The 24,363-nt window shown below is 45.4% G+C and overlaps 1 pseudogene; it reads left to right on the forward strand.

Moving 5' to 3' along the window:
* The first annotated feature begins 667 nt into the window (after window positions 1–667).
* LOC129326225 (leucine-rich repeat-containing protein 14-like) lies at window positions 668–24,082 on the forward strand (annotated as a pseudogene).
* The last annotated feature ends 281 nt before the right edge of the window (window positions 24,083–24,363 follow it).

The raw sequence follows: 24,363 nt of genomic DNA on the forward strand, positions 1-24,363 counted from the left end.
GCTGCCAGTAGGGGCTTAAATCTCCCCTAGACACCCCCACCTGTTTGGGAGCGGGGTGGGTTTACCTGTGAGGTGAGGCCTTTATCTTCCCTGCAGTAGACTGCTGCCCCCCCCCCCCGAGTAGTTGTCCTGCATTATTAGGCAGTCGCCAGCCATTTTGTGGGCAATCGGGTTACGGTGGCCATTTTGAGAGGTTACTGGTCCCAATATTCACTTGGTGGATTGGCCCACCTGCTGGGAACCCCCCCTTTTTTGGAAGAGGTTGCTTGTTTCTGCTCTCGTTAGGCGCATCAGGTGGAGTATAGCCCCTAAGAAGGGGGTAGGTACTTCAAAAGGCAAGCAGCCTGTGCGGCATGCGTCCAAACGGCCAGTAGTGGCTTTCTCTTCCTCTGATGAGGAAGAAGGGGGTTCCATAAGGCAGGAAATTATGGCCAGGTTAGCTGCTTTAGAGCAGGCGCAGGGGGCGGCTTCCCTCTTGGCAGGCGCTATTAACAAGAGGCCTGTTAGGGCTGCCTCCAAGTCTGCTTCTCTTAATGATATTCTCTCTTGTCTGGCTGCTTTGGAAGGAACAGCAGGTGCCGGAACTGCGGCAGGAGTGGCTTTGGTGGCCCCAGCAGCTTCACCCAGTGTCCACACTGCAGAGGAGTCACCTGAAGATGTGAGACCGATGGTGCCGGAAGGGAATTGGACAGCGGAGGTGGGTCAAGTTGCTCTGGTAGTGCAACTGCCGGAGACCGATGGTAAGACTTGGCCTCAGCAGGGCTGTGCGTGGCCGTGGTTGCAAGGGAATCAGGCCACTCTCCCTGCACCCTCAGCCATGCCCCAATCCATTTACACTCAGGGGGGCTCATCCGGAGCAGCTCAGACCAGTGGGGGAGCCGGGGGCTGGGCACAATGGGGCCACTCTCCGTTCCCGGGCAGATGCCTGGGCACCTGGTTTGGCAGCCTCCGGTTGCCCGGTCTCAAGCCAGGATGGGTTTGGTTCTACCTTGGGGCTCCTATTGGGGGGTGCTATGGACCAATTATGGGGTGGTGCCTTTTAAGGCACTGCCATTCGGCGATATTAATAATAATAATAATAACATTCGATTTATATACCGCCCTTCAGGACAACTTAATGCCCACTCAGAGCGGTTTACAAAGTGTTATTATTATCTCCACAACAATCACCCTGTGAGGTGGGTGGGACTAAGAGAGCTCAAGAGAACTGTGACTCGCCCAAGGTCACCCAGCTGGCTTTGTGGAGGAGTGGGGAATCAAACCCGGCTCTCCAGATTAGAGTCCCGTGCTCTTAACCACTACACCAAACTGGCTCTCATGCCTTTGGGTGATCAACTGACCCCCGTGACGAGGGAAAAATTTTTAAGAGGTGAGTACGTGGATGTCTTTACCCTTCTCTTCAGGGAACTGGAGAGGAAGGATAAAGAGATAAAGATAAAGACAATCTGTTCAAAAAATGGATTGGTGAGTCTAATGGATATAAAGGAAGCTTCCAGGCTTCATGTGCACTCTGTAAGAATTTACTCTTGATTGGTGGTAAGTCTTTCATATTTTGTTTTTTACGTGTATCATGCTATGGTTGATTATATGTACATTGTTACACTTTTTTAATGTTGTTAATGGTGGAATTTCGCCCCTGATGACGTGATCATCACGAAACAGCAGTATTCAGCCGGCCCTGTCTGTCAGGCACAGGAGGCAGCTATTCAGCAGCCCTTTGGTTCCCTTTTCTACCTGGAAGAAAGGAAGTTTCTAAAGGAAATATTTCTAAAGGAAATATTTACTCTGTTGGACTTACCGTTTTTGGACCCATTTTCTTCCTTGGACTTCTCTAACCATTGTACTTATCTTGATTCTTTGTACACTGGTCAATTAACTGTTTATATATTCACTGTTGATTGTTATTTCTTTGTACGCTTGAGAGTGTTGGTACTCCAATAGAACATATTTGATACTTTGTAACTGACTCATTGCTTATGCCTACTTATGTGCTCGTACTTTCTTTGATTATTGTTCATTAGTAGGTTTCTCTCTTTTGCTAAATTCTTTTCCACCACAGCAACGGTGCCCTGTTGACTAAATACCAGTTCTGGACAGTTATGGGCAGGGCACTGCAGAAGCTTGGACTGGATGGGGTCAAATTTGGGACTCACTTCTTCAGGATAGGCGCTGTATCTACAGCTGCAGCGATGGGTTTCTCAGGGCCTGAAATTCAGAGAGTGGGATGATGGCGTTCTGCCACTTATAGAACGTACATTAGGCCCCTGGTCAGTAGTCAATCGTGTTGACATTGTCTTTCTTATAGGTGCTGTGGTGCGACAGGAGAGGCTGCGTATCCTCATCTGTGGCCACAGCATGGTCTTTTGGGCAGCACAACAAGCAAAGAGGACACAGATCGTGTCCCAGCTTGGTCTCAGCCAGTGGGCCACTGTCGAATGGCAGGGCAGAAGAGGCCTGCGCTGGTCTGGGTTGCTGCCTCTTTTGTTCGAGGGGAGGAGTGCCCCTCTGCCTCACATCCTGGTCATGCACTTGGGAGGAAATGACCCAGGTTTGATGAAGGGCGTGGCCCTTTTCTTGGTAGACATGGGGCGACTTCCTGGAGATTCGGAAGCAATGGACCGGTGTCCTAATTTTTGGTCTGCAATGCTTCCGCGCTGGGTGTGGCGGGATGCGTTGGACGACAATGCTATAGAAAGGGCTAGGTGGATGGCCAATAGAGCCCTATTCAAAGCAATGACAGGGGGATTGGGAATTTATTTGCCCCATCTGCAAATTCGGGCCAAGTTTGCAGACCTCTACCAAGGGGATGGTGTGCACCTCTCTACAAGAGGTAACAGTATTTTCCTGAACGACCTGCAGCAAGGGCTTAGGTTGGCCTTAAGCCATTTATGGGGCATCGAGGCCTAAACAGAGGCTTGGCCTCTGCGGTGGCAGGATTTCAGTTAGGGGAAATCTGTAGCAGGCTGGTGAGCACCCTTGGCACCTCCCCATTGGTGGGGAATTGGGATCTGTCAGGAGTTGCTGGCTGCCATACAGCCCAGTTGTGACGACAGACACCCTGGGTGGGGAGCCCCTGGACAAGCCAGTCTCCCCCTGCTGCCGTATGGACTGGTGGGGGAGCTTTACAGGGGTGAACCACTTCGCCTAGCCAAGCCGAGTCCCAGCTATTTGATGGATGGCTCGCACCCCGGGCAGGTCAGGGCAGAGTGACCCCAGGGCCTGACCTGTACTGCTAGTTAGGCCTTTGCTGTAGTTGATGTTTGCTGGTTGAGAATTTAATAAAGTGGCCCATTTTTAGTACCCAAATACTGTGTCTGCCTTTCATTCCAACTGAGGGGGCAAACATAAAATACTGTTTTAGGTTGCCTCCTTCCACAAGGACACAGACTTTTAAGATAGGGTGTATTTGAGTGGTGAAGCTGAAGGGAGGAATGTGTGCTGAACAAGCACTGATGGCGGCAGTGGAGGCAGTTGGAAAGCGGCGATAGCAGTCAGCTCTTGGAGGCTGTCGGAGGCGGCTGGCGGCTGCAGCGCACAATACAGGCCAGGGCTTCAGGGCCTTTTGGGGCTAGAGTAATTGAGCGGTTTAATTGAGCAGGCTGGTTGGGCACTGGGGTGGCGGGCAACTAGGCTGTATCAGAGGGACTTTGGCTCAACTTGGATGTGGTCGCTCCCCTTAATAGTTGTCTTGGAGAGAGTGGGTGGTGAGACCCCTCTCCCCCCCCACTTACACATAAACCACTCTTCCTGCCATAAGCCTGTTTGTTTCCATTTAGCCTCCCCCCACCCCCGGCAAGAAGTAAAATAAAGTAACTTAAAAACAGAGCCTGTGTTCTTCACTTTGGCCTACTGGTAAAGCGGCACCTAAGCCTATATTCTTGTGGGCCATAAAAGAGGCCTGGTGGCCTGTCTCTGCCTGACAGCCATTCTGGTAGCAGTCAGATTTGCTCAGGGCTGTGCTCGGCGCCATCTTGTGGTGGAGAATTACTGGTGGCCTGTCTCTGCCTGGCAGCCATTCTGTTGGCAGGCGGATTTGCTCAGGGATGTGCTCGGCACCATCTTGTGTGGCAGCTTGGTACTGCTCCTGGCAATTGCTACTTTTGCTGGGGCTTAGTGCTACCTGTCAAGGCTAGCGTCAACAGTTGGTTAAGGGGTAAAGCTGCGAGCCAGTCCAACACATTATTAACGGCTGCTGTGTCATCATTTGGGAATGTTTATGCTGCCCAGAAAAGGGGGTGGCCCATCAATGGGGCAGTGGCCTGTAAAAAGGCCAGTGCCGCGGAACCCTACTTGGGCTCTGTCTTTCTCAGACGAGGATGATGGCCTGTTCTGCCATGCAAGGGTGCTAAAACAATTACAAGGGCTGATTTTAATAAGGATTTTGTCTCTTGTCTTTCTGCCCTGGATGGAGTATCAGGAGTGGTGGCAGGTGATGGAGGCAGCAGCCAGGACCATCCAACATTAACTGAGAGTGTGGCTGACATTGACCAGGAATGGTCAGCTGACAGTGGGCAAGTTGCCATAGCAGTGGAACAACCCATGCCTGACGGTAAGGATCCTTTGCCCAAGCGGAGTGCCACTTGGCCCTGGGGCTCTTTGGGACAGGTAGCTGCTACCGGCGCTCCTGCATCTTCTGTTTTGGAGACATATCCCATGCTTGGTTGGCCTTCTGCAGGCCCAACTATTTGGCCTAGTTATGCCAGTGGCTCCTTGCACCTGCAGCAGGCGCAAGTACTGCCTGTATCGGGCTGTGCTACCATTTGGGATGGATAGGCCTTCCCTCTGTCTGTGACTGGGTGGCCTTTTGGTGATGGCAAGCAGATGGGCCTGGCCCCTTATGGACCCCAGAGATATGGCATGGTTCCTTATAGGACACTTCCCCTGGGAGATATGGCATTGCCTGCAAGGGGGGGGGGGATATACAAAGGGTTAGTACATGGATGTCTTTACCCTTCTCTTCAGGGAACAGGAGAAGAAGGATGTAGATGATCTATACGATAGGGATAAGGAGAAGATCTGCTGCAGGCAGATTGACAGGAACTGGACTCATTGGTTGTCTGGGTTCCTGGTTTATGCAGGGGTATTGGCTAGGGCACAGCCAGGTAGGGCTCTCCCCCTTTTCCAATACATGAATATTATATACAGGGGGTACACGGACTTTGAGGGGACGGCTTGGTTGATACAGCTGTGGGTGCAGGTCATGGCCCTTGCCAAGTCCAACCTCAGGAATAGGAGCGAGAGTGATCATATGATTATTCTACCCTCTCAGGGTTCAGGTTCCCACACTTCTGCGGGGCAGCAGGTTTAATTACGGCTGCTTTGTTTGGACTTCACGTCCGAGGAGCTTTGCAACAAGAAAGTGGGCAAGTATATGTGTGACTGCCCTGCATGCATGGGAACCCACCCATAATCTGCCTGCCCCAAAGGAAGACAGGGTGGGAAATGCTTTGGGGGCAGTGGTGGCCAACAAGAGCCTGGAAAAGGGGCCCAGCCCAGTAAAGCTGAGGGTACTTGAACGGTTTCTTCAGGTCTCCCCAAGGCGCAGGGATGCTGACTATTCATCCATTGTTTAGACGACTTTATGATGTCTGGGCCAGCTGGCTTGGGGCAGTGTGCCAGGCTTTTGGCAGGGTTCATGGAGTTTTCTGAGGAACTGGGGGTTCCTTTAACTCATGAGAAAACCAAGACACCATCTGTTGTCATAACGTTCTTGGGAATAGAACTAGACACAGTTCAACAGACCTTAAGGTTGCCCTTAGAGACGGTGGTAGATCTTGGGCTCGATTGGAGGGCTGCTTGAGTGGAGCCAAGATATCTCTCCTTGAGTTGCAGCAATTAGTTGGCCATTTAAACTTTGCCTGTAAGGCAGTTGTGCCTGGGAGGGCTTTCCTCAGGTGGCTGTGCGATGTTATGAGGGCCTTACGGTTGCCCCATCAGCGTTTAAGAATTAATAAGGGCACGCGGGATGACCTGTTGGTGGGGAAGGAATTCCTTGACACCTTTAATGGGGTGACTTTTTGGAGGGAGGAGCTTTTGCTAGAAGCCGAACTTCAAGTCACCCCTAATGCCTCCTGGTCTACAGGCTTTGGAGTCTTTTTTAGGGGGCATTAAAACGCCAAGTGACCCGAGGCAGCCCATCTCCCCGTCAGTGCTGAGGGGGCTGGTGACCGCGTGGGCGGAAGTCTGCTCATCCGTGTTTGAACGGAAGCTTTTTTACGCTGCTGCCTTAACGGCATTTTTTGGGGCCCTCCGAGTAAGTGAGCTGGTGGCCTCATCGCGTACAGACGCGTCTGGACGGGCCTTGAAGGCCCAGGACATTAAATTTGTGGGGGACAAAGTCTCCATTGGGATTAGAAGGTCCAAGACAGACCAGCGGCAGCAGGGGACCGCCTTGCTTTTGGGCCCCTGCTCTGAGCAGGAGCTGTGCCCTGTTAAGGCCCTCAGGGAATATGTCACGCTTCGTGGGGATGCCCAAGGGGTGTTATTCTGCCACGAAGATCAGGCCCCACTGACTAATATCATTTTTGGACGGTGACAGAGAGGGTATTTATGAAAATTGGCTTGTTGGGGGTCATATTCGGAACCCACTCCTTCCAGATTGGAGCGGCCTCCACAGCAGCTGCTATGGGATACCCTCAGCAGGTGATTCAGAGAGTGGGTAGGTGGCGGTCAAGGGCGTTTCGGTCCTATGTCCGGCCCCTACATCAGTGCTAAATGGCAAAGTCCTTGTTCTTTCCTCAGGTGCCGTGTCGGGCCAGGAGAGGAAAAGGATCCTGATTTGTGGCCACAGCATGGTGTTCTGGGCGGCCAATCAAGCCAAGAGAACACAGTTTGGATCCCAGTTGGGCCTGAGCGCTGTGGCCATGGTGGATTGGCAGGGCAGGCGTGGTCTCAGATGGCCCGGGCTGCTGCCTCTCCTGTTTAGGGGACGGAAAGGTCCTCCCCGATACATAGTGGTCATTAACCTGGGTGGTAATGACCTTGGGCTGGTACAGGGCAAGGCCCTGTCGATGCAGGTAGCTGAGGACCTTGAATACATAAGCAGCCGATGGCCGGGTGTGCTTTTCGTATGGTCAGAGATGCTACAACGACGGGTATGGCGGGAGGCCTTTGACACCAGGGCATTAGAGAGGGCCCGACGCAAGGCTAACCATGCCATTAAGAGGTCTTTGGGGCAAGGATTGGATATTTATTGCCACACCCCAAGATTAGGGCCGAATTTGCCCACCTCTACAGAGGAGATGGTGTCCATCTGTCACCTGAGGGCAATGATATATTCCTAGATGACCTATGGCAAGGGCTTCGGGTGGCTCTAGGCCACCTGTGGGGCGCGAGGGTCTAAGCAGAGGCTTGACCCTTGCGGTGGCAGGAGATTTTGGGAATAGGGTGCGGGCCGGTGAGCCCCTGTGGCATTCCCCAAGGTTGGGGAACGGGGTCTGTCATTAGGGCTGTATGCTTGGGCGGCTACCGTCAGGGAGGGCAGACGCCTGAGTGGATCCCCGGGAACAAGGCCTAACCTCATGCTTGGGCGGCTGGGGTGCAACAGGTGCTTGAGTGGGGATCCTATGGCCTAGCTGGCCGGGTTGCAGCCATTCCTGAGATGGCCTACACCCGGGGCATTGGGGCTCGCCCAGACAGGCAAGGCGGTGGTCAGTGTGCTGACCCCAGGGCTTGACCTGTACCGCTTAGTTAGCTCTTGCCGTGCATTACCTTTATGGTCATTTTAATAAACGGCCCTTTATTCCAAACCTGTGTCTGTCTCTTCCTTCCGGCTGGGGTTGCAATGCGGCTCTCCCAGCATGGCAGAATGCCGCTCAAGCTGGGAGCCGTCCTTTGCGGCCCCGCCCTGGAGGAAAGGAGACAGGCTTCCTTCCCAGGCATCCTGGGCTTAGCTGGGGGGCGGAGCCAAGAGCCTGATCCAGGCGGCTCCGCTCTCTCCAGCTGCAGTCTCTTCGAGCGCTTGGCCCACCCACCTCACCCTGTTTTTAGTGCAGGAATAGCCGGCCGCTGAGTTCAGAGCCAGGTAGGAATTTTTCCCTCTTTTCCCTGATTGGCTTTTGGGAAGGGGTTTTTTTCGCCTACCTTGCACTAATTGCAGTGTTCTGAGTTATTGTTGGGTTGTGCTGTTTCGTTAGTAGTTGGCAGGAGATTTTGGGAATAGGGTGCGGGCCGGTGAGCCCCTGTGGCATTCCCCAAGGTTGGGGAACAGGGTCTGTCATTAGGGCGGTATGCTTGGGCGGCTACCGTCAGGGAGGGCAGACGCCTGAGTGGATCCCCGGGAACAAGGCCTAACCTCATGCTTGGGCGGCTGGGGCGCAACAGGTGCTTGAGTGGGGATCCTATGGCCTAGCTGGCCGGGTTGCAGCCATTCCTGAGATGGCCTACACCCGGGGCATTGGGGCTCGCCCAGACAGGCAAGGCAGTGGTCAGTGTGCTGACCCCAGGGCTTGACCTGTACCGCTTAGTTAGCTCTTGCTGTGCATTACCTTTATGGTCATTTTAATAAACGGCCCTTTATTCCAAACCTGTGTCTGTCTCTTCCTTCCGGCTGGGGTTGCAAAGGGCGTATTTGTTTTTTTTTTAATAAAATTTTATTGGTGAGTGGAAAAAAAAGAATTTTCAAATTTAAGACATATAATCTCATTTCCCCCCCCTCTATCCCCCACCCTTTTCCTCCCCCCTCCCTATTGACTTCCAACAGCTTTCCAACCCTTAACCCTTCTTATTGCTTAAATCTATTTCATTTACCTTTCCCTACCCTCTATAAATCATAATATCTCTTACTCTAAGCGCATTCTAATTCTTTTACATAGACTCTATCAAGCATACTATCCATATGATATTTATCGTGTCAATAAAGCATAACCATATAGCCTAGTATATAGCAAGGATCACAGTATCTCTTACTTTAAACATGTTCTATTTCTTTTAAACATATACTCCGTCAAATATACTAAGATAGGGCGTATTTGTAAATCTCCCAAATAGGATTTCAGAAGGTAAAACATTAAAACGTGAGAGCATAAAAGGTCGGCATAATCAAGGGAAAGTCAACAATGAGAGGTAAGCAGCAAGGGTTCTGTACTTAGGAGTGATACCAAACTCCAGTGGGGAGCAGGTCTTCTGTGCAAGAGAACAGAGGGTTTGCCTATCGATATCTAGCAGTCGTTTTTTTGAGGAATCTATATGTTTGAATGTAGATGTTTTAGGAATCTCTATACATGAGTGGCTTTGTATGTGACAGCTAGTATTTTGAATTGAGCCCAGTAAATGATAGGTAGCTAATGGAGTGCTTGCAGAATGGGAGTAATATGCATACTGCTCCTAGTTCCTGATAATAACCAAGCTTTGGCATTCTGTACCAACTGGATTCTCAGTTGACTCTGAGGGGACACCTATGTAGAGTACTGTTATGGTTTTCTTTTGTTTTTAACTCACCTTTGCTTTTGGACTTTTAATTCAGTTCCTCTTTCTGTTACATTACACTTTTACCTCAGGAGGGCCCTAGTCAAAACCAATATTCTTTTTATTTCCACACATACAGAGCTTCAGGTGTTCTCTACTTTACCTTGAGAACACTTTCTTTTTTGGGTTTGAATCCCACTGCTGTGTACCTATATCTTGCTGCTTTCTAAAAGGTCTTCACAGCTACCAAGTTCTTTCACCTTAGATCTCTCCTGTTTATCTGGAATTCTAGAACAACTATGTTATAAATGGTAGTATGACAGAACAGTCAGAGCATGGGGGTGGTTGTGAGGTTTCAAAAAAGGGGATTTTTTTTGCTTAAGCAAAACTAGAATTTGTATTGTCGAAGGCTTTCACGGCCGGAGAACGGTTGTTGTGGGTTTTCCGGGCTGTATTGCCGTGGTCTTGGCATTGTAGTTCCTGACGTTTCGCCAGCAGCTGTGGCTGGCATCTTCAGAGGTGTAGCACCAAAAGACAGACATCTCTCAGTGTCACAGTCTGTGACACTGAGAGATCTCTGTCTTTTGATGCAGTGGCGAGGGCAGCCACAGTCTGCCCTCGCCACTGGCTACCGTACAGCCCACCAGCTGCTCTGGACAGACCCCAATTCCTCACTAATGAGGATGTGCCAAGGGGGTCACCGGCCCGCTCATTTTGCCATCCTAACCTGCCAGTGGCTGAACTATGTACAGCTCCACCAACCAATTACACAAAACAAATCCCACAGTGCAAGGTAGGCAAAAAATCCTTCTCCCTTTCATGCCAGTTGGGAAAAGAGAAAAAATTCCTACCTGGCCCTGACAAACAGCGACCAGGCAGGGGGGGGGGGCTCTGCTTTGGATGAAGACAGATGCAGAAACCTGAGCTCTGCTCTTCCCTCGAGCCAATTAGTATAAGAAAGCAACTCATTTAAGCAAGAACGCTCAAATAATGGGCAAGAACAATGCAGAAAAGAAAAATGCAAATGGCAATTCAGCTAAAAAGCTCCAGCATTACTTTCCCGTGCCGTTGCAGCCTGAGACTCAAAACAATGCTGGAGAAGAAGCACTCAAAATGGCACCTGAGGCAAATGCAACAGGTAAAACTTTGAAACTAATTTGCCCTTGTTGCTGCAAAAAATGGAGCAAAGAATCTTGTATAAAATTACACATTTAACTGACCAGATCTCAGATACAAAATTGGACATTACTAGAGCCATACATAAGGCTGATTGTGCAATGGATCTGAGTACTTCATTGCAAAATGAAATCCAAGCCTTGCAAAGGGACAATGACTTAATGAAAAGCAAAATTCAATCCCTAGAACTTTCAAATAGCAAGCTTCATCTTAAATTTAGAGGGATTGAAGAAAATGAAGCAATAAATGAAGATCCTGCAGCTTTCTTGAACAAATGGCTAACAAACATTCTAAACCTCAGAGATCATACTGCCCCTCTAATTACCACAGCACATCAGCTTGGTTTGCCAAATAATCCATGAAGGAAAATCCCCAGGGACATTTTAGCAACTTTTTCAGACAGGCGTTCAAGAAGAAAGATCTTAGAAATTGCCATACAACAGAACTCACTTACTTATAATGGGTCTTATATTGCTGTCTTTGTTGATCTGCCAAAAGAAATCCTCAACAAAAGAAGAGAACTTAAACTAATCACAGGAACTCTTAGAGAAGCAAGAATTGAATACAGATGGTCAAGCTTTACAAAGCTCTGAGTCACACACAAAGGGAACACTTATTTGGCAGAAGACCAAGAATCAGGTTTGACCCTGCTGAAGAATATGGATCTGGAGATACCCATAGACCCAGAGACTATATCTCTTAAAAAGAAAAGATCTCAGCCTCCTACCCCCCCCCCCCGAAAGGGTAGTAAAATTCCAATCAGACATACTTAATAGTCATTTTCCTCATTGTAGCCTGCTTATAATTCTAACTTTTCTGCATAGAAGCAGCTGTATATATTCTAACAAATACAGTGTTCTAGTTTACTAATTAAGGTTCGGGGGTGGGAAAAGTTAAAGCATTATGTTATTTCAGGTTCAGCTCCAGGAAGTATTATGGCTCTTCTACCTTGGTAAGTGATACCAAGTACCTGACTGGGGTATATACCCACAAGGTATAGAGAGCTGTTTAAATAACATGATCAAGTGATTTAAGTTTAACTGTAATTCTTCTCTTTTTTTGTTTAGTGCATAACACTTGATTAGCGAATCTAGCAATTTGTATCTATCTTTGTGGGGTAGGGGGAGGTTAGGGAGGGAAGGTTTGTTAAGGAGGGAGGGAGGGGTGAGCAATTTCAGCAGGAGGGAGGGTAGACAACTGTTTACGTAAATGTTAAGGCATGTTGGTAACATTTTCCAAATTATTATTTTTCATAGCTCTAACTATAATCGCTTTTAGATGTAGAATCCTTGTGATAATGTAACACTAAAAATCTTTGTATCTTATTTTGCTGTTGAATATCTTATTTTGCTGTTGAATATCTTTCCTTTTGTTGTTATTGAAAAAGTTAAAAATAAAATTAAAAAAATATTTAAAGGCAAAAAAAACCCCAACCAAAAAAACCCAAATGAACAGCAACCAGATAAGTCTGCACTGTAGGGAGGGTGCATGAGCTGACTCCGGGGTGAAATGCCCCTCTCCTTGCTGCTGTGCAGCAGCAGGGAGAAGGGCATTTAACCCATGCAGGCTGAACTCAGCCACTTGTCAGGGCAAACCCTAACAAGCGGTTGAGTTGGAGATCTAAATGTCCCTCTTCCTGCCTGTGCAGCAGCAGGGAGAGGGAAATTTAAACCCCGGCAGTATTCAGCTGCTTGTCGGAAACATCGACAAACAGCTGATCAGTGGTTTAAATGTCCCTCTTCCTCCTGCTGCACAGTGGGATGGAGAGGGACATATTTCAACCCCTTGCCCTGAAGCTTCCCGAAGCTACACAAATAGCTTTGGGAATGTTTGATTCAGGGTTTCCAAAATGGCCCCGGCATACTGGGGCCACTTTGAAAAACCCAAATCTTTGTGAATGGGTCAGATTTGGGTATTTTTCCCGAATCGGAAACCCGAAGAACACATCCCTAATAATAACATACTTTGTAAACCACTCTGAGTGGACATTAAGGTGTCCTGAAGGGCAGTATATAAATCAAATGTTGTTGTTGTTGTTATTTATGATGTCTATGAATCTCATTTCTACAGCATGACTTGCACATTTTAACCCAGTCAATGTGAGGGTAGCTGAAGTCACCCATTATCACAAACACTGTCTGCTTTAGTCACCTCCTTTATTTCCTCCTTCTTCTCAAGATCAACTTCAAAGGTTTGACTATGTGAGCAATATTCCACCCCCACTTTTAAGTAACTTTTAAAGCCCAATATTCCCACCCATATTGCTTCAGCAGGGCTGTTCATTTCCCTAATGCCTTGATTGCCAATCCCTTGAAGACACTGTTCTGCTTTTTATGTGGACTGTTAGTCTTATTTTTTCTCTCTTTAAGTATTATCAGGCAAAACTGAATCTCCGGAGAATCTGATAGGAACTACTCTGCCATAGTGTTGACCATGAGCATAGATAGCTTTAACAGGCGGGGTAGACAGATTAATGGAGGAGAGGTTCATCCATCGCTACTAGGCTTGGTGACTGAAGGGAGTCTCCATCTGTAGAGGCACCAAATGTCTGAATACCAGTGCTGGGAGATAGAGCAGGGGAGGTCCTCAACCCCCATTCCCTGGTTGGCTTTTGAGTGAAGCATGATGTTGGACTAGATGGAGCAGGGATCTGATCCAGCACGCTCTTCTTACATTGTTAAAATCTATCTTTCAGTCTGCAGATTGGTGTCTGGCAAACTTCTGACCTTCCTGCCTTACTTAAACCTTCTCTGGATGCATGTCCCCACTCTTCTTGTCAAATTTGCTCTGTGCAGCTTTATCTATGCTTCAGAGTTATTGCCAAGAAAATGGATGCTTAATTAATTTTGTAAACAATGCCTTTAAATCCTATATTTCCTAATAAAAGTTTTGGGATCAGATTAATTTGATTCTTGCCCCTCAGAAATTGTCAATAAAATAAAAGATAAACATTAAAAGAATGGATTGGATTGGATTTCAAATAACATTAAGTAATTAGCTTTAATTGTGTTGGATTATGTTCTCATAGTCTGTGCTCCTATTTCATTCCTTTAATATAAAAAGGAAATGATCTAATGAAAAAAGTGTTCTGTTATGATAATAAATGGCATCTTTACAAAATCTTTAACAATGAAGACATTTAACATAATGAAACAAATGTAAAAAATTATAAGGGACATATAACTTCTCATTATCTTATTTTTTACCATGCTGTGGCAATTATTTTCCAAAAGTTCAAGTTTGTTTGTTTATTTGTTTTCCACCTTTCTCACTAAGATCCAAGGTGGATTACACATTGCAAGTGAATACAATGTAATCAACAGCTAGGACATTCACTGAGTAAAATACAATATAATCAACAGTTAAAACATTCAGTGAACAGATACAATAGGGCATGGTAGCAGAAAATTTGAAGTCAAACAGCAATGAAAACTTTCTGAACCAAAGCATAACCAATTAACATGACATCTTTAGCAACATAGAAACTACCCAGTAGGAGGATATCTGCATCAGCAAACAGTACCCAGTAGCATAGTCTACAATCCCTGTACCTTGCCAAAGCATCTCTGAGTTTTTTCTTATAACTAGAGATGGGCACAAACCGGAAAAAACCCAAACCATGCGGTTCATGGTTTGTCAAATTTCATGAACCACAAACTTTCACAAACCTGCCCCTGGTTTGCGAATCGGTTCGTTTGGTTTGTGAAAACGTCACATCTGTGTCAGAAAATCATCACTTCCGGGCCAGGCAGGTCACTTCCGGGCCAGCAGAAGGTCACTTCCAGGACAGCAGAAGGTCTGCAGGAAGTCCATCCCCTGTTGCCTAGGAAACTGACAGCACCAGGCTGTCTGCAGTCACGAACCAAAAAACGAACCAAGTGAACCAGCCTAAAGTTCGTGGCAGTTTGTCAGAAATGGGATCTGACAAACCGTGGTTTGTGAACCACGAACCGGCCTGGTTCATGCTTAATTTTGGTTCATATTTCGGTTCGTGCCCATCTCTACTTATAACACAGTCCTATAATCTGAGTAGAAAGCCCTCCTGAATAATTCAGTTTTGCATAGTATGTCGAAAGCTAAGAGAGTGGGAACTTTCATGACCTCAGGCAGGTAATTCCATAATTCCATAATTACACAGAGAAAGCATGTCTATAGGCAGCTGTTGATTTGCCCAATTGCAGGGTGGTCTGCTGAAAGTCCTGTTCAGATGAGTGAAGTTGCCCATGGCAGAACTTAGGGGGAGAAGCCATATGAGGACCCATGCCATAAAGGGCTTTGAATGTGATAGTCATGATCTTGAACTGAGCCCAGTAACTAATGGATAGCCAATGGATTGACTGTAGAATGGAAACGATATACATGCTCCACTTATCTCCTGAAGTAAACAAGCTGCAATGTTCTGCACCAGCTGGAGACCTATGTAGATTGGTGAATTACGGTAATCTAGTCTCAATGTGGTGGTCAGATCTGATTTGGAAGAAGGACTTCTTTGCAGCTGCATTTACTTGTTTCTCTAGCAGCAATGCTGGATTCAGTATAACCCCCAAACTCTTAACTAAGTCAGCCAGGGTCAACTGAACCCCATAATAATTATCATTTGTTAGTGTTTGCTAAAGAAGTTTCCACTAAAGATGTTACCCTGGATATTTTTAAAATTACATTTCAATATAATAAGAGAAACATAAACAAGAAACCAAAACAATGATAAAAATGGCATATGTCATATAATGATACCTCATTTAATGATACATCATTGATCATTGTGATCAATGTATCTCTCTGCCAAACATTAATAAATTTATGTTTTCTTAAAAAGTGAATTTCAGTTTCTTTTCAAAATTTTGAGGAAAAGCAGTGATCTTGACCAAAAAAATGATTTTAAACAAGGCCTGTTGAAGTCAACTGGAGTTGCACAAGAGCACAATGCCTTTTTTGTTAATTCTCTTTGTCATACCAACCACATGGCATGGTTTTATTGAACAAATATTTGAATGGCAGGAGCTACATGCTTACTAGAAATGACTATTTTTGCAACTGCAAGTAATTTTAATCATTTTTGTTGTGGGAAAAAGGGAAAATTGATCAAGCAATCCCGGACTCTAACTTGGAACCATTTCTGCAATATCCAAGGCAAACTGGAGCAATCAAATACCAAATTTAATTGTGCTCCAGATTGTCCTTCAGAATTAATTAACTCACTGTGTCCTTCAGTTGATGTGCAGCAACTAAATACTGCCCCAAAGCAGAATGCATATTAACTCAAACCAAGCATTTCAAAACTGCAGTACAATGGCTTGAACTAGGGATACTGTGAAGCACTGAGTCTTACAGTACTGAAAAGTACAGGAAGGCACAACAAATATACATTTGTTTCTCTGTTAATCTCCCTCAGGACCTCTAAGTATCTAGGGAGATATTGTAGCAATTATTCACTATTTAACTATCTTTGTGCAAATGCTTTCTGTAAACCACTATGTATATCTACCAAAGTGGAACATTCCACTATATGTTAAGCAATCTGAACTTTTAAATTCATATTTTATTTATTTTAATACATACTTGACAATCAGAAAAAATAATTTTAAGCAACATCATATGGATATCTTTTTCATTCCTATTTAATTCTTCAAAGTGTTGTATTTAGGAGCAGGAACTTAACCATGCAGTAACCTTTAGGTGCAATCTATTCTCATCATTCATTCTTTATTCTCACACAAGAACTATTTCTGGAACATCCCAGGCAAATTGCAGCAGGTTTAATATTGGAATGCCTGTCAGGGAACTGTCATCACAGGGTCCAACAGACAATACGCCTTCCCTTCCCCCCATTTATGCATTTAAACATCATTCATACTTTTACAGTGTAATCCTAAGCAGAGCTACTCCGCTCTAAACTCTTGATTTCAATGTCTTAGAGTAACTCAATGGAGTAATAACTCTTCTTAGGATTGCACTGTTTGACTCATAACAAAATATAACCAGTTAAGCAAGAAATCCCAAATGAGAAGCATGGAGAAATTTCTTTCAATTCACCACAATATTTATATTACTGTGACAGCTTTCTGTTCATGTACAAGAGCACAGCTGCAGCCTAGTAGTTCACGGAGAGGAGGGGGTTGAAGAAGAGAACCAACAACTGTCTAGCAAAGAGCGCCTACATTCTTAGTTATGCTAATGGTGCTGGCTGAAGTAGGACAATGGCTTACTACCTGACACCCTGCTACTAAGACACAACTACAGCCATAATGCTGGGAAGACTACACGAGAACTCTTACACAAGGGCACGCAAGTGAAGGAAGACGCAGTGTTAGCCGAGAAGCCGAGTTAAAAGACAGATCGGAAGGCTCTGTCCATTTCCCCTCTCTACAGAGCCAGCAAAGATTGCTCCTCAGAAGGTTTGTTCTGGGAGTCGAAGAGGAAATAAACAAACCCCCTGAGGAGCGATCTTTGCTGGCTCTGTAGAGAGGGGCGATTGAGAGCCAGTGACACTTGTTTCTGAGGTACCCACTTCAGCACAGGAAATTCCTGTAGATTTAAGAGCAGTGCAGAGGGAAGGGGGAGTTTGAGAGGGGAAAGGAGCTTAGGAGAAATATGATGTCATAGAGTCTGCCCTCCAAAGCTGCCATTTCCTCCAGGGGAACTGATCTCAGTAGTCTGGCAATCATTTGTAATTCTAGGCCTCAGCAGCAGCAGCCCATGGCTATAAAAGGGTGGCTCCTGAAGAAAGCTGTTAAAAGGGCCTCATTCTTTGGTGCTGATTTGTGACCACTTGGACAAACCTGTTCCATCTAGTGAGCAGCATTCATGATTTGATCTCATGATATCTCTAACATTTTTCTTAGCAGTTTGGTGCCTGTTTCTAGCATGATGGCACTGACTCAGCTGCTCTCTCCAGATATCCCTATTTGCTGCCTCTCCCCCTCAGCATTTACCTAATTGATTTATTTTTGTTCCACTTTTGTCCTGAATCCCCTCCTTTGGTCTATGTCTTTGGCCTGACTCCCTTATCACTAATATGGCCCCACTCTTAATCTTGTTTTATTTAAAAACTGCTCCGTGGTATTATTCCTACTTTCCCATCACCAACTGTCACTTTTATTATTTCACATTTACCACCTTACTCCTGATCTACTGTTTCTTTGACCTGCAAAGATGCAATGGCTTTCTCAGAAATGTTATTCCCCCTTTAACATCTACCTGGCCTCAGCCTTTAATTTGTCCACCTCAGCATCCTACAGAATTGCTTGCCCCAACAATTGCAAACCCTGCTTTACTGCCTGCAAGCCTCTGTGCCTGAGATGACAATGCCAGAAGCAATGTTATTTAGTTCCAAAAGAGGGAAACTAATTCGTCTCTGCAGCTGGATGTCACTGACTAATGAAAATCTATTGGTACAATACTTGCAGGTTATTGTTCCATGTAACTATGCATCTGTGACTGAAAGCAATATGAATGCACCCAACTATTCCTATATGCAGAATGCATAACGCCATGCTGATTAGAAACAAAGTTTGACAAGATTATGTTTATACTAGAAAAGGAGTGATGAAATACTGCATTGCATTTACAAGCTCTGGCAGAGTCTTGGAACAAGAAATTACAAAACTTAAATATTTATATAGCAAAATGAAAAGCAACCTTTCAGCCTGCCATAATAAAACAGGGGAAAGGAGAACCACGTGCTCTGCCATGAACTCCTTGGAAGACACGAGGCAGAGATTATAGGTAGACATGAACAATTTTGTTTCTCTATCTCTATCACATCAATGGATTTTGTTTTTAATAAAAAGTTGATACTTACCAGACTTGTGTGCATTTTATCTCAAGAAAAAAGCATCAAGGAGGAGGAAAAGCAACAAGACGTTCAGTCAAGTCTACTACGATACTTTCACATGACCAATGACAATATAAGGAGATGACTTAGTACATCTACGGTCTGTAGAAACATGGGTCCAGAGAGCAGTGTATGTAGGAGAGGAGATAAGGATGTGGCAGGGCTTGAACTCTCTCTTATTTGGATTTTAAAAATCACTATTTTGAGTTCTTGAAAGCTGATAGTCATTCATTAGACTTGAAATGATGCATGCTAAAGCCAGTGTTGGAAACCCAGGAGCTAATAGTTGCCATAAGTCTGCTATGACTTGAGGGCAGGGTTTCATTTCATTTGGTTATGCTTAGCTGCAGCGAAGCAAACTGACTTAATTATCATTTTAGGAAGCAAAAGTAGGACAACAGAGGGCCAAGCTACACATGACGAATGACACTTGAACGGCAAGTGGATTGAGTGGAGGGCAAGTGAACAGGGAGAAATACACTTGCTGTTCAAGTGTCATTCGTCATGTGTAGCTTGGCCCACAGTTAAAGGAAGGTATACTTGGAAGCTTAGATGCACAAGCTGTGGTATATATTTTATGCAGGAAAATACAATCAGCAGAAGAATTAGGGGAAAAAAGACTGTGGTGTGGGAAGTTTTAGAAAACATAACATGCTATCATAAGCTGAGTTATACCCTTCCAAGCCCATTGAAGAAAATGGGCTTAGATGAGTATAACTGCTTAGGACTGCACTGATTGTGTGTGGGTACATAGGCATGTGTGATTTTGTGCTCATGCTTACTGGGAATGAAACAGAGAGTGAAAATATCACGATGAAATGTTAGAAAGATAGAAGTTCAAATGAAGTCTTGCTCAGCTTGTTTTAAAAGGTATTTTTCCTTTACTTGGGGTGACTCCTGTAACAAATGCTTAAACCAGTAAGAATTTTGCCAGAGCAGGAACAAATTGAAAACATTGGTTTGATTCACTGTATGACTCAGAAATCAATAACGAGAATTGCATTTCAAAAGGGAGATAATAAATGAATCTCAAATCTGATCTACGATATTGAAGCTGAGGCTGACCCAAAGTGAATATAAGGACATTACAATATAAAAAGTCACAATATCCACTTTCCTCCCATGTTCATAAATAGCTTATGTATCAAGGGTTCAACTGCAAGGTGCAGGCAAACAGCAGAGAGCTGTGCATGAAACTCAACAAAGAGAGACTGGCACAGACACATTTTCTGTGACTTCAACTTTCTAGCAAAGGGAATGTGTATGGAAGATACATTCACTTAATATTAGATAGCATCTCATCAGAAAATGTGATAATGAAAAACTGTTTTTTACCCTATGGAAAATGAAAGAAGTTGTCAGAGATGGCATCCTCCTAAGCAGAAATCTGATGGGGGGAACAAGGAGACAGGAAATGATAAATGGGTAGAAGTGATCAACCCTCTAACAGTATTTATCCCAGTCTTTGGTAAAATACTGTGCAATATTAACATGGCTTTGGATTTTGAAATTTTTTTCTTTTTAGATAATGTACTGATGAGCTTTAAAGCAAAATGGAATCACTATTTATAAGAAAGCAAAAGAAAAAATAGTTTTACAAATAAGATGACTTCATACAATATCTTGGCAATAGTTTTCATTGTAGACAGGGTTTATCATGTCTTTTAAACTATGCTAATGGAAAGGCACCCAGGAGAGAGACTGGGCAATGTGTTTACCTACTGAATTTTCTTTGTCTCTAAACAGCTTATTTTGGGGAAGAGTGTGATGGAAATGACCGTGTAAGCTCTAGTAGGTCTCTATGAATTTTTGTGGTTAATTATCCATGTCTTTACTGCCTGCAGAGAGAATTGCTTTGAGTTTCTTTCTCAAAAAACAAAATACACAAAGGCACACACAAGCTTTCCATGCATTTTATTTCTGAAGCTATGAACTGTTTAAATGACAAAAAATGATAAAGAAAATGTGCATTACTAAAAAGTTAAAGGAGAATGGAAGTTATAGATCCCAGTGTTAAAAGAAGAACTGAATTCTCCTTGGTTATGGTACTGTTAGTTAGGGAGTTTTTACCGCAGAATGTTGAAGAGCCATTAATTTGCCATCACAATGGTGAAATCCTATGGATCACTGATGTCTGAGCTAAAGAAAAATGGATGTTCATTAGGTATCTGAACCTCTGGATTAACACAACAGACTCTGTAGGAAGTAGAGTTGTGAAGCCTGAGGAGGGCAGGATTTGGGGAAAGGAAGGACCTCATCAGGATATAATGCTATAGAGTTCACCTTCCAAAGCAGCCATTTTGTCCAGGGGAACTGATCTCTGTTGTCTGGAAATTGACTGTAATTTCAGGTGATCTCCAGGCCCCACCTGGAGGTTGGCAATCCAAGTTGGAAGGAATCACTGCTCTCCTCCTGCTTCTAAATAAGGAGATAAATGCAGTGGTTACAGCACTGACTGCCTTTCCCTGAGTCTCAGTGCCTTTTCTACTAGATAATCCTTCCTTGCTTGCATTTTAAATTATGTGATTCACTCACAGGAGATTCGCCACCTGTAGGATTCCATTATGGCTACAATCTTCACAGAGAGCACTTGCAGAAAGGGATACTGCTTTAACACTTCAAGCCAGTGAAACTGTCAGTGGCCCAGTGGCAAACTTAGTATAGTATGCACAGTGTATGCAGTAGCCTCCTTGCAGTGTGATCAGGGATACATTTTAAAAAGGGACCCACACTTTCTTTGGGACATTTTGGGATATGCCCAGGCATTGCTTATTTTTCACTGCATTCCTACTATTATATCAGCAGGAATCAGGAACAAGGCTGGTCATATGCTCAACACAGAGCTCCTCCAAGTCAGCTTGTGTCATCAATAAACACTGGACAACCTCAGGCTGGACGTGGGTTCCATCCTGAGTCATTCCAAAGCTGATAATGTGCTTTACAACACAAGCTTAAAAATGTTGGGCGAAATCCACAGGGAAGGCCCACTAAAATGACTAAGAGCTGTTCATTCATATGAATGGAATTTGCAAAGGAGATAAGTCTCTCCTGGTATGATTCCATGCACGAGGTTCATTCCTCGTAATATTTCCTTCTTGAGACTTCACTTAAAACAGTGTCGTTATGGTGAATCAGTCCCAGTCTTTCATGCCGCCATTTTAGTGCCATGTAACAACTTTGTATAATGTTACAATGTCACATACAGCAAACGTGACTCTATGTTGCTTCTCTTGTACGAGCTTATGATGGCACAGACAGATTGATTTGGTAAAATAACTTCTTTTTATTTATAGATTTTAATAGCACTAAATAATAACAGATTTATTTGAACACTGTATGTGAGCAAAGGGAATGGGAACTAATGAACAGCAAAAAAGAGGGAGAGGGAAAAGGAGAAAAAGCAGCGTATACATATCCACAAAGATATATGGTCTGACATAATAGCATTTCTATATAGCTTACAGCAACCTTCACGTTGTGGTAAGTGTCTTGTTATAGTAATGGAGTCATACTTCGAGATTCCTTCAAGTAATGTAGGAGCATATAATGAGACTGGGTACTCTTTTGGATTGTTGTGACTAGTATTATTTTTCCAGAACAGTATCATCAGCAATCTTGCCACATTATGTCCTTCATTAATGTGTGTTTGTGCTTTTATAGAAAGACAAAACAAGTGCTCTTGCTACCACTAAAAAGATACAAGTAAACAGGGTTGAATTAAGGGTATTCCCCATTACTATGTATGGACGTGAAAGTTGAACAGTGAAGAAAGCTGACAGGAAGAAAACTGATTCATTTGAAATGTGGAGCTGGAGGAGAGTTCTGCAGATACCATGGACAGCCAAAAAGACAAATAAGTGGGTACTAGATCAAATCATGCCTGAATCCTCAGAAGCTAAAATGACAAAACTGAGGCTATCGTACTTTGGTCACATCATGAGAACACAAGATTCTCTGGAAAAGTCAATAATGTGAGGAAAAGTGGAAGGCAGTAGAAAAAAAGGAAGACCTAAAACAAGATGGCTTAACTCAATAAAAGAAGTCATGTTCTCCAGTTTGAGGGTCTAGACATGGGCATGAATGGCAAAAAATCCTGAATACCCTGTTTGTCATTTTGTTACCATCCACAAACAATGAACATGGATGAACATGAACTGTTCCCGGACATGTTTGTTGTTTGTTGTTCGTGGGGGCCAGAACCCCCACCCCACCCCCACCCCCCCACTTAGCCCCCCCCCTCAAACCCACTTACCTGGCCCTTTAAAGATCCCTTTAAACTATCAGCTGGCAGGTGGCGGGGGGGATTCCCTTCCCAGACCCTTCCCAGTCCTCAGTTTTCAGAAGCTCTTGAGGAAATGTCAGCACTATGAGTGCGCCCTGATCCGGGAGAGGCCCAACAAGCTGTGCATCCAGACCGTTATTTTGGGGATGGTGACATATCTGATTAAGATGCTAGAGGATCGGCACCGCAATAAGAGCAAAGGCCAGTGGCTGCAGATTCTGGATATGACCGGCCTTTAAGATGAAGGGCAGGGCCCTGAAAGCATAAGCCTGTGGTCCCGGACCATCACGCTGGCAAAAGCCTGTCTTGACATCTCCAAGCAGCAGAGCAAGTGCATGGAGTGGGCCTCTAAGAGGAGGAAAAGCCCCTACAACAGCTCTGTGGCTTTGCTGCCCCCTCAGCCTGTCTTGGTGGACGTCTGGGTGGACCTTTTTGTGAACAGCACCTCTTACGGGGTCCTGAAGGATACTTTGCAGATCTACAGTAGTAACGCGCTGCGACTGAGGTGCCGGGACTTCCGTGCCGAGGAGCTTTCCATTGCCAGCACCGTGGGGCTCCTGGAGTTCCTAGACCCTACTGGTATCCGGCAGGTAGATCTGCAATTCAACAACTTGGGACTCTCTGGCCTGCGAGTGGTCCTCCCCCACCTGGCCAAGTTCACCAACCTGGCATGTCTGAAGCTGCCCTACAGCAACATTGATGTCCGGCGCCTGACGGTGGCCATGGAAGGGAGCCTGCAGTACTTTGCCACCCAGCTCAGCCACCTGGCTTGCCTCAAGGAGCTGAACCTGGGCTTCTCCCGACTGTCAGGCAAGCTCACTCAGCTACTGGGAGACTTGCAGAGCCCCTTGGAATGCCTGGAGCTGGCATTCTGCTACCTTCTGCCAAACGACCTTGCCTACCTTCCCCAAAGCCTCCACATGCCTGCCTTGAAGAAGCTGGATCTCAGCGGCAACAACCTCTCTGACTGCCTTCTCCAGCCTTTCCTCCACTACTCTGCTGCACCTAGACATCGTGGAATGTTGCCTGATGGACACCCACTTGAGTTCACTCCTGCCTGCCCTCTGCCGCTGTTCACGGCTTCGCTACCTAGGAGTCTTTGGCAACCCCATTTCAGCCAAAGGACTTAAGAACCTGCTCCACAGGACAGTTGGGCTCTTGGACTTGAAGCTTGTCATCTATCCCTACATGGTGGACTGCTACGGAGAAGACCTGCCATGCCCCCCCCCACCTCCTCAAACCTCCTCAATGGCTCTGTGGATGAGGAGAAGTTTTCTCGGGTCAACAATGAGCTCCAGCAGATGCTGCTGAGCGCAAACAGAGCAGACATGATCTGGACCACAAACCTGTGCCATCACAATAGCCTGGACTATTTCAGTTTGTAGCCCGGCTAGTCATGGCATGAATGCCCCTCTCTTCCTCCTCTGTCTCTTCCAACATTGCCTGTTCTTTGCTTTACTCCAGAGGGGCTGTCACAGTTACCTCTTCTGCTGTTTCTGAAGCAAAAAATCATGCACGTGGAATAGCTCTGCATGTGGGCTTTACAGAGGATGAATGGTGGTGTTAAAGGGAGCCTGGGCGCAGTCCCCATAGCCCTACTTGCAGCCGCCATAGTTCTGGATAGCAGCCGCAGCAGAGAATTATTCTTGTTGCTTGACGTGTTCAT

This window comes from Eublepharis macularius, chromosome 3 (assembly GCF_028583425.1).
Source record: "Eublepharis macularius isolate TG4126 chromosome 3, MPM_Emac_v1.0, whole genome shotgun sequence".
In the NCBI taxonomy this organism is placed as follows: Eukaryota; Metazoa; Chordata; class Lepidosauria; order Squamata; family Eublepharidae; genus Eublepharis; species Eublepharis macularius.